This window comes from Rhineura floridana, chromosome 1 (genome assembly GCF_030035675.1).
Source record: "Rhineura floridana isolate rRhiFlo1 chromosome 1, rRhiFlo1.hap2, whole genome shotgun sequence".
NCBI lineage: Eukaryota > Metazoa > Chordata > Lepidosauria > Squamata > Rhineuridae > Rhineura > Rhineura floridana.
In genome coordinates, this window is record NC_084480.1 from 161720419 (window position 1) to 161732406 (window position 11988).

Below are 11988 nucleotides of genomic sequence, written 5' to 3' on the forward strand. Positions count from 1 at the left end.
GCTGAAACAAACTGAAGAATCACTCAAAACTAAAGGGTCACAAGAAAACGGTAATACTTAAAAGCCAAGATTGAATGAGTTAAAAATTGCCTGGTAGTGCGTATAGAAATAAAGGACACTTCAAACCTGATGAGACTGGTAGGATATTCATGCTTCTAATGGAGCATACTTTAGCCCCCAAAAGTTTATGCCATAATACATTTGTTTAAGGTGTCGCAGAAATCTTTGTTTTGCTGTAGCAGGTACAGTGGAACAAAGTTATGCCTAGATATAAAATTTATGGACAGAGTAAAGCTGCAATCTTATGTGCACTTACGTGGGAGTAAACCCTACCAAACACAGTGAGACTTGCTTCTGAGTAAATATGCATAGGACTGTGCTGTAGATTAGGTTGGAGATGTTGCTTTATAAGTAAAAAAAAAAAAGGCAAGAGTTAAAATAAACTTGCCAAAATAGTAGCTTTTAAGTACCAGGCTAAAAGTAGTATTGGTGCTATTCCCCAAGGCCTCTTAGGGTGATACTGAGATGCACATAAGCAGTAAATGTTATAATGAAAGATAATGTTAAGTAAAGTCAATTGCCTAGGTAAATACAGATTCAGCTCATGACAAAAGATGGCTTTGTTTTGTATCCAGTTCTAGCCTTCTGTTCATAGAAGGCTCTTTGATGCAGTGTAGGGAGATGCAAGTGTTGAGCAGTGACAATGATTAGATTTCATTTAAATTTCATTAACAGCAAAAGGATTTCTTAAATCAGAGAACTAGAAAGGTAACACTAGAAAGCCCTTAACGGCACCGGACTGCAATACCTGATGGAACGCCTCTCCCACTATGAACCTACCCGTTCGCTGCGCTCGACGTCGAAGGCCCTTCTCCGAGTTCCAACTCACAAGGAGGCCCGGAGAGCAATAACGAGATCTAGGGCCTTCTCAGTGGTGGCCCCCGAATTATGGAATGCCCTCCCTGATGAGATACGCCTGGCGCCTTCTTTGATATCTTTTCGGCGCTAGGTAAAGACCTACCTCTTTACCCAGGCATTTTAATCTTAATTTTAATTTTATAGTTAATTAATTGTAATCTCTATTAATTTTGTCTTAATTTGTTTTTAATGTGTTTTTATACCTATATGTTGTAATCCACATTCGCTGGTTTTTAAATGTGGTTTTATTCTGTTGTACACCGCACTGAGAGCCTGTTGCTAAAGGGCGGTTTAAAAGTGCAATAAATAAATAAATAAAATAACAGGGAGAGTTGAAAAGTTAACCAGCTAGAGGATGGGTGACTTTAAACCCACTACCCTAGATCCCTGGAGACTATATATCCTGCAGACTAAAACAAGATATAAGAAGAATGCTTAAATTAATGGCTAGGAAGCTATGAAAGGCAAAGAAAGCATTATAAGAAAAAAACATTTGAGGACAGATGATCAAATAGCTTGAACTTGCCAGGTGGTGTACAGAAGTGAAGTAGTTATGAACCTGGTCTGTAACTGATAGGAACTCCATCCAAGAGCAGATTTATGTAACTTAGCAGAATGAAAACAAATCGATAAAGTCAGACTAACTATCAAAAGCAAGAAATCAACGGAGCCAACTAAGGTTCTTAGACAAAGGCTGTGTTTGCACATAATACTAAGCCATGGTGTCTTAACAGTCTGAGTTCCACAGACAGATAAACCATGGCATTTTTTGATAAATCTCACCTGCTCACTGCTGCCCAATAATACGAATGCTTTACATCACCCTCTTCCTTGAATGGGAATCCTGGCCACTCTTGACAGTGGCTGAGGCTTAGCAGATTCTTTCTTCCAATTAATGGAACACCCAATGTTCTTTCCAGTCAAGAATCTTATTAACTCTTCTACTGTACAGAAGCATAATAAAATCTATCCTAGACTCAGGCCTGCAGTTTATCTGCCCTCTTCACCCCGTCCCTTTTTTGGTTAAGGGATTTGCTGGCTAAATGTATGTGTGTGACAAAAATGAACAGGATAAGAACATAGTTGGACAGCAGGATCATATTCCCCAAATGCACACTCCCTTAAAAGGAACTTTCATGCTGTATTAAGGAGTACCTTATTTTCTCTGGCAATTCCATCATGGAGAAATGCTACCCACCAATGGCAGTATACCTCAAACCCCACCCCATCAAGGATATCAAGATATTCAAACTGTCCTGCATGTTCCCATCTGTATTACATTCATTCAGCCAATAAATACACGTTTTGATGAGTGCTCAAACTTTGATTTTGAATCTTAGCAGAATAGTAGGTGAAAGTGGGCAGCAATTCATCTGATTGATGATATAAAAAGCAGCGTCATGCTTAAATAGGGTTTAAGGTGTGAATCGGTAGTATCCTGAACCATGCAAAAAGTAGAGATTGTGGTCCCCATGAACAGGCCTGAAGATGCTCAGCATTTGGTTGCTGGCAACTGAATGACACAGGATGCTGCTTTCAGTCAGTGGGCACCACATCCTCCTCCTCACCTGGGGTGGACAGGTCTGGATGCTCCTCGAGAAGGACATCTCCAGGCATTTCCCTTGCAACCCCGGCTGAAAGCTTCCCACGAGTCAGAATATGCTTTAATAAAAAAGTATGTTGGATATTCACTGTGAAGGTACTTTCCTCCTTGGGATGAACCAGGCATACACCCAATTGGTTAATCCCTCCTTCCACCAGGAGATGAAAGGAAATCATGTGATGAGACCTCAGTGTATATGTTGGACTTGGTGACCCCCAGTTTTCATCCATGGCACAACTATGGACAGGTCTGAGAAACAGGAAAATTCCCATTAGGCAAAGAGGCAGGGCATTCACATGTTTTTACCTGGGTACAGGTAATTACCTGGGTACAGCTACTCATGAGAAAGAGTCTACACATGTTCTGGCCCTGCATTCTCTCCATGTGGCTTTGATCATCTACAAGCTTCTCCCCAGGGACAGCCTCTGCTAGTCTAGCAGTAGATGCTATTTAGAAATGAGATCAAGTGGTGAAGTTGAGTAGAATGAGATGGGAAAGGTTTCCATACTGAAGCCTCAGAGCTGAAGTGTCAACTTGAGGGAAGGTACGGAGGAGGTGAGAGAGGTTACGTGGAGAGACAGAGGAAGGGGGGGGAAGGAAAGGGGGGGAAAGAGTCAACCCAGCTCCTGTGGGCTCCAGAGGAGTGAGAAGTGTCATTCTTGAGGTAATGCAGAAGGCAGGAAGCCAGAAAGTTAATCAAGGGGTGAGAGAGACTAGGAATCTGAAGTGCATCGTTTGAGGACTCTCAGTACAAGCATAACCATGTCTACTCAAGTAAGTTCCATTCAAGTCAATGGAAGTAGGGTTAGAATTCCAGCAGTTTGAGGGATAGGCACAGCAACTGAAGGGAGAGAAAGGGGTGGGGAGTTTGTGTGTGCCAGCTCATAGCGGCTCAGGAGTAAATCCCACAGAGTTCAGTGGGACTAACTCCCAGGAGGTGGGTATACGGAGCATAGAAATGGGAGCCCTATCCCTTTGACCAGAGATGTGATTTAAAAAAATAGGCATTGATTCAAAATTGAGATTATTTGTCATCTCGGGGGACTAAAGGAGGAATCACTTTGCGACAAAGATCTTTACCACACAACCTAGGCAGAGACATCTAACTTCAATTCTTTAAAGACTATGATTTATCAATAAGTGTTTTTGTTATGTGTCTTCAAGTTGATTATGACTTCTGGCGATCCTATGAATCAGTGACCTCAATAAGTGTAGTATTTATAATAAGTACATTTAATGCTCAATGTATCATCATTGGACTCTTTTGTTGTGTTTTGCTACAGAGTAGCACAGCTACCCTTCAGGAATGTGCCAGAAATAGATTCCCCAAAAGTCTGCTTGAAACTTGCTCCAAACCCATGTGACGTGATGAATAACAGTTGCAGTCACAATTGCAATATTCAAGTAACTTAATGGCTAAGTACTGCAGTGTTCAGAAACAATCGTTATCAATAAATATTACAAGCTTTGGATAATAGGATGGAATTGTAGCCTTATTTTATGTATTATTTCCTTTATATCCCACCTTTCCTGCAAAGAGCTCAAGGTGGCATACCTAGTCTTCCCCCTCTCTTTTTATCCTCAGAACAAACCTGTGAGGTAGTTTAGGCTGAGTGAAGGTGACTAGTCCAAAGTCATCCAGTGGACTTTGTGGCTGAAAACCTTTAAACCTAGATCTTACCATTGCACCACACTGACTTTGCCAGAACCTGCGCACTGCAGTATAAATTACCCACTACTTTTTTTTCTTGCATTTTTTTTCTTTTAAAGCCTATTGAAAGAATAATAGAAGCATTTGATGTCAATATCTACAAAAGTAAGGGAGAATATGTTTAAAGTGCTATACAGGTGCTATCTAACCCTTCTGCATTATCATAGAATTAATCTGCAGTCATCACCATTGTGCTGGAGAGGATATGCAGAGATAGGCGCATGGTACCGTATGTGGTGGACATGTGATGTAATCCAGAAATTTTGGACTGATGTGTTTGGTGCAGAGCTTGGAAAAGTTACTTTTTTTGAACTACAACTCCCATCAGCCCCAGCCATCATGGCCACTGGATTAGGCTGATGGGAGTTGTCGTTCAAAAAAGTAACTTTTCCAAACTCTGGTTTGGTGAGATAACATTAATTACTGGCCAAGAGGTTTGTTGCTTGCCACAACTGGCATTACGTTGTTATTAAATGACCAAAATCCTACAACACAAGGAACTGATTACTTTTTTGCTAGTTGCAGCAAGGCAAGCAATTGCCCAGCATTGGAAACAGTTGGATGCCTTAGGTTTGGATGTTTGGAGGCAAAAGGTTTGGACATTGGCCTTGATGGAAAAACTGACCAAAAAAAGTACACACACTCAAAAGGAGATCAAAATGAAGATGACTTTATTGAAATACGGTTTTGCTTTCTTATGTGAACTCACAGCATCGGACGATGCACCCCCCAGCAACTCATGTACTGTTATGGAGGGGAGTTTTGGGCTGGGTCCTGTGTTCTGCCTGTGGGTAGCCATGGTATCAGCTTAATGTACATGCCTGGAAACCTGCAAGAAAAAAGAAAGTTATGGTTAAGTGGGAAGGGAAGGGAAGGTTGGGGAATTATATACTTGTTTTTAAAAAATTAATAAAACATATTTTTAAAAATATTGAAATCAATTGCAATGTAAATACTGTTAGCTGTGTGCTTTACATTTCTTCCTGAAGGAGAAAGAAACAGAGCTCTTCCATTAATTGATGGCATGGATCAGCAGTGGCACATGAGGGGGGAGGGCAGAGCGGTGGTGGTGTTGAGCTGATGTGGGGGTAAGGTTGGGGGAACTTTGTGGGATGGCAGGAGCCTGCAAGTGTGGTGCTGCAGGATGGTGATGCCACCAACCCTGAACTCCCCCAAACTCATAAGCACCTTTCCCTGTCCCCACCCAGTGAGTGGGAATGCTGCCACCACTGGGAGAGCACTGCTGTTGGCATAGTCTTGCTGTTACTGCAGTAAAAATCTTGTTTCTGCATATGTTATTTCCTTTACAGACAACCTTACCTGTGTAGGATTTATCACCAGGTCCTAACGAAAATCTTAATAGGGGCTCCTGATGTCTTTAATGTACATTATTAAATACTAAAACTAGGGGGGAACAGATGTCAGGCTTGTGAGCCTCAGAGCTGTCCTGTGTTTTACTAGAACCTCACAAGCCACCAACTACAGCCAGCTGCAAAAAACAATACATTTAGTATGAAAGTCTATGATGTCTGAGGAGTTGCTGAGCGCAGGAATTTCTTTTCGGTATCTGAACTCAGATGAATTCACAGTCTTTCCATACATAGATACATTCCTAGTTTTTGCAAGCTCTCTTAATTTCAGCTGTCAAAGTTCCAAAGGGTGTGTGTGTCTCATTTTTTATTATTTTTAAACAACTGGAAGCCAGAACTCTTGCCAATTCACTACAGATCTGCCAGAGATCTACCAATAGATTCCAATCTACTTTCCGTCACTAAACCATTTGTATAGACACTGCCCTCCTTATAGGGTTGTTTAATGGTTTGAAGGAGTGCTTGCAAGAATGAAACTATAACAAAAGAGGTAAGACTCTTCAAAACATTGTCAAAGAGTGCATTCTCAAAGGAGCAATATCGCCTTTCTACAGTGGAGCCAGAAATTGATGTTTTTTTAAAGGTAGCAGTTGCTCATCTCTGTGCAGTTCTCCATTTCTAGCTCAAGTGTCATGCTAGAAACTAGAAACACCTGATGCATATACTACATAATGGTTGCCTCCATTAGAGTCTGGTGCCTGAAGCGGCTACATCATGGCTTTGTGATATGACATGTAATTTTAACACAAGCCTACCTTTAGAAGGTCATTGTACTCTAGATCAGGATGAGTAGACTTTAGATGTTTTGGTATCTACGTGTTTTTTTTACAAAAACCCAAAGTCCACCAATCAGAGCCAGATGTGTGCGCTTTCCCTCCCTCTCTCCCCATGCTTCTAATTAAGAGAATTCTTAGCCCAGGAATTGGTTTTGAGTGTGAGAAATTAACTGAGCTCATAGTCCTTCCACACAAAAATCTCCTGATTACCATCACCCTCAGCTTTCTTCTCTTCAGTGGTGTATTGTCACCATTGTTCAACAGTTGGGAATCAGAAATCCTCACTGATACTCCGTGAGGCACCCAGGCATCTACCAGTACTTCAAGATCTACTTCTAAAAGCTATTATGACACAGGTAAAAAATACATTTTTTTTACACTGAACTGCAAATGTTCCACTGAAAAACTATAAAAACCACAGTCCTTCCCCTTTTGCATGTTTTGAGGCCAATTCTGTGTATTAAAATACACAATAGCCCAAGAAGTCAGGTGTACCATGTTGGAGAAAAAATGTCATTTCAAATACTCATAAGCAGCTCCCCCCCCCCCGCTTGCAGCTCACTCCAAAATATTTTCACACACGCACACACACTGCATTTAGGGCTGTAGCTATACAGATTTATCTAGGAGTAAGTCCCACTGAATTCTCTATACCACTTAAATCTGAGCAGACCTGTATAGGATTGTGCTGTGAATGCCTACCTCAAAGAAAACCATAAACATTCTAAGAATAACACATTAAAAATTATGTAGTTACAGTGTTTCAATAGCTATAATTATGATAGTTACAGAAGGTGGTGGTGTCATTTTAAAAGTTGGTGTTTTAGTTTAAAAATGCAAGCAGATTGAACAGATAACTAAAAAAGTCACATTGACAATTAGCAATGTTGAATTCATTTCTGAATGAAGATCTTGGTATTAAAAATAAGTTGGAAAGTTTTTTGTTGGAAGCAGCAAGGATTACCATTGCACAATTTTGGCAAGACTTAAGTAACAAATATAGATTCTTGGTATAAAACAGTTTGGATATATGTCTACTAAAAAAAACTAACAGATAATTTAAAGAGAGCAAGAGGACAAAGTAAAAGGACTAATTTCAGTATGGTATGATTTTATTTATAAGATACAAGGATGCTGCTGCCAATGTCAATCGCATGCATATGGTACTATTATTAAATGGTCCACCAAATGAAAGGCTAGGAATGATAGTCAACAATCTTGAAAAAAGAAAAAGAAAGGGAACAGTATTAATGTATGCATGAAAATTGTATTAATTTACTATGGATAATCAACATGTAATCTTTATAAGCAACATGATTGTGATCTGTATAGTGTATTATTTGGGGTTATTCTGTTGATTATGTTTATTTGAAAATTAATACAGAGTAAAAAAAATAAGACACTAAGGGACGAATTAAAAGTAAAACTACATTCCACTTTCTGCCACAAGTCTTTCTGTTGTGTGTTAACCTTGGTAGGAAACAGTTTCAGGAAGTAAAACAGATCCAGCCTGACTTTCCTTGTTGCCAGTAAAAGGGAATTGCTTCAGTTACACATTTGATAAGTGTCATTGAAGCCATTTTCTTTTGCTGGCAGCAAATGTGTAAATATTGGAGACAATGCTTGTTGAATGTAACAGTACAAGTGTACAGCTCAGCTACAGTGTATGCAGGTACATATATTGTCATATGAAGGTTATGCTCGTTGAACATTACATGTGAATAATTCAACATGTGTACAGCTGAACTACTTGTGCAATAGGGTTGCCAGGTCAGAAGCATCCCAAACCCTGAGATTTCAAAGGTGGGCCCTAATGATGTCATGGGGCTGGGGCACTAGTGATGTCATTAAGCATGATATATTAAGTATCAACCACAGTTGCTTGGAGTATACCACTCAAAAAAATTCTCCAATTGGAAATTAAGATAGAAATCAGGTTCAGTTGAAGTGATCAGATCATTCCTTCTCAGCTGTTTAGGGAACATTTAATCTAGCCTACTTGCTTCTGTTAAGAAGGGATTACGTGCCCCCAGGCCAGGCCAGTCACCTGAAGGCCATTGTAGGAATAAGGGAGGCTAGTATTGTGGAGATGTTAGATGGGAGCACTCAGGAGTAAAGATGGATGCCCCTGAAGGCTATCATTTTAAACATACTTAGCCCCATAAAACTCAACAGGACTGACTTCTGAGTAGATATGGTTAGGATTGTGCTGTTGGTAATGCTTGACTAGGGACCCTCTGCAAAGATATCCGTATCAAAGCAGAGTTGGCAGCCCCCTGCCTGGAATGCCCTGCCTGCCTTTTAACATGGCTACTCCAAACCTCTACAGACTTGGCCTTTCACTGCAGAGAGAGGTTTGGGAAATGAGTAAGAATTAAAAAGATTCTCTACCCTTTCCTGCCTATCGTGTGGGCTGCTATAAACTTACTTTGATAGCCAACCCAAGTTAAGTAATAATTGACAGAGAAAACACACATGGTTTGGTCTACCTTCGCAGGCATTACATTAGGAACAACAGCAATTGAAGCCACACTTCCCAGTACAGTCGGCCCCCGCTTTTCGGCGGCCTGCTTTTCGGCGTTCCTCTAATATGGTGGCTTTCAATTAGAATAAGGCCGCACTCATATGGCACTTGTTCTGCTTTTACAGTGTTTTTTGGGCGTTGGGCGCCATTCTATTGAATGAGTTCTGCTTTTCAGCGGGTTTCACTTCTAGTCAGAGGTCTGGAACGTAACCCGCTGTATGACCATATGTGAATTCTCTTTTACCAGTATTGGGCAAGAAACAAATCACCATGCAAACAACAAGGTGCATCAAGGTTTAAGGGAGCTGAGATGAGCTGAGCACATGGAACCACTGTTAATTGCTTTTATGGGTGTAAGGCAGTGAGGTCACAGGTAAATAAAATGCAAAGAAAAAAGAAAAACAAAAGACAGTGATGATTTCCTAAATGCAATACCATACCAAGATTCCTGAGAGTAGGGCAGAAAATTCAGCATCCCAAAACCAGTTAGGGTACCTAACCAAAACCCAATACTAAAAAAACCTGGCAGCCAGTCAGCCAAGGTCACAGAAATCCCCATGCAGCACAACCCAACCTGGGGGCTGCAGTTGGTGCAGAATGCTGTGGCACGATTGCTGACATGAGTGAGACTCTGTCAGCACATAATATCTCTGCTCCGAAATCTGCACTAGTTGTCAATTTGCTACCAGGCCACCTTCATGGTGTGCTTTCCATGTTAAGGGTGCCACATTGTTCTTGTTCTGCTCTTATAAAAAATTGATCCTTTAGGGTGGCAGCACCTACACTGTGGAACTCCCTGCCTATTTACATTAGGCAGGTGCCTTCATTGTATTCTTTTTGACACCCACTAAAACAATTTTTTGTTTAGGCAACCTACCCAGGCGTGTAAAAGCTATTGTTTTTTTAATCTGTTTTTAACTCACGTTGTTTTTATTGTTTTGAATGTTTTTAAACACCTGTTTTTAATTGTTTTTGCAAATGATTTTATTGTTTTAATTCCTTCTACAAACCGCTTTGAGGTTTTTACAATAAAGTGGTATATAAAAGTAAAATACATAAATAAATTTCAGAGTCACAGTGGCCCCTGGGTCTCTTCGTCTTTTAGGAACAAAGAAATCTGCCTTATGGCCATTTGGTACTATCTAGCTCAGTACTGATGACATGGACTAGCATTGGCTCTTCTGGATTCCTCTTTTCCAGAAATTGGATTTTGGATCTTTGCATGCAAAGCATGTGCCCTACCACTGGGCTACATCCCTTCCCTTGTTTAAAAATTATCTTTTAAAATTGCCCTTTTCAATTCACTGATGAAACCACAACATACCTAGGGCAGATCCATACCATTCATTTGAAGCACATGAATCCCACCACAGAATCATGGGAACTGTAGTTTGTTAAGGTGGTGGTAACTATAACTGTAAGGGGCAAACTACACTTCCCAGGATTCTTTGGGGAAAGTCATGTGCTTTAAATGTGAGTTGGATGTGCTTTAAAAGTTTTGTGTGGATCTGCATTACTTCATAAACTTTGCCTGTGTATAAATCATTTTAATTATTTTTTTAAATGGAAATCAGCTACAAAGTTTACTTGGTGACCATGGGCTACTCACCATTTCTCAGCCTAATCTGCTCCTAAGGGTGAAAAAATTGGAGAAGGACCATTACCACCCCAAGCAAGAAGGGCACACTTAAATGTAGAGGAAATGATAATGCAGAGCTTGGAAAAGTTACTTTTTTGAACTACAGCTCCCATCAGCCTAATCCAGTGGCCATGTTGCCTAGGGCTGATGGGAGTTGTAGTTCAAAAAAGTAACTTTTCCAAGCTCTGTTGAAATCAACATACATACTGAGCCATAGTATGAAGAAATATATAAGCATATAAATAATGTTTATTATTTACACAACCTGTAAATATATTTCTAGTGCAATCCTATGCATGTTTACTCAGAAGCAAGTCCCAATGTATTCAAACAGGCAAGCGTGCACAGGACTGCAACCTCATATGATAAGAAACTTCACTCACCCAAACCAACATTCAGAATCATGCCACTTTAAGCTGTTTTGAAACAGTTTTATACTTGTTTTATTGTTACTGGATTTTAAATGGATTTGTTTCTTGTTGTGAGCTGCCTTGGTTTCCAACCCTACTGCACAGGGTTGTTGGAAAAATTCCATGTACACACACTGGAGATGTAAAAATACATACACTCTATATAATAGTTTATTGTTGAAACCAATTGGTCATTGCAGACAATTTTTTTTAAAAATCAGTTTCCTACCAAATAAAAACATTGACCTTTGGGTGAAGTGTGGGTAGTAAATTCTAATTCTAATAATAATTCCAAGTAAGCCCTGCTTAGTTGCTTATAAAAAAGGATTGGAGAGGGAGAGAAAGATTTACAACACAATCCTTTGCTACGTTCACTCAAAAGTTCCATTGATTTACAGCATAGTCCTAACCATGTCTACTCAAAAGTAAGCCGTACTGGGGTTTACTCCCCGGTATGTGGGGTTAGCATTGCAGCTTTACTCCCAGAAAAGTGGGTAATGGTTTAATATTTAAGTTCAAAAATTTCGTGACCCCCCCATGCTAATTGTAATTTTAGCCTTTCTTAATACTGTGTGGCAAAATCACATCTGCAAATATACCTTTCCATAAAAAGCTCCCTGCAAACAGGGAGGTGTTGCTTTCTTTTCTTAATGCAAAGTTTCATCAAATTAGTATCCCCCCTCCTGCATACACACATAGTCTGAAGATGTACAGTTCTGTCTTCCAACACCAGTGGGTTACAGTGTTGGGCTAAGATCCAGGTTCAAATCCCCACCCAGCTATGAAGCCCATTGGGTGACCTTGGGCCAGACACAGTCTCAGCCTGACGTATCTCACAGGGTTGGTGTAAAGATAAAATGGAAAGGTGGGGGGAACCATGTGCACCACCTTGAGCAACTTGGAGGAAAGGTGGGATATAAATGCAATAATAAGTAAATAAGTGTGGTATGTGGACCTCAGCCAACCTGCTGAGCATTTAATAATAATAATAATAATAATAGATTGTGAAGACAAAAGGGTGGATAGATTGAGGAGGG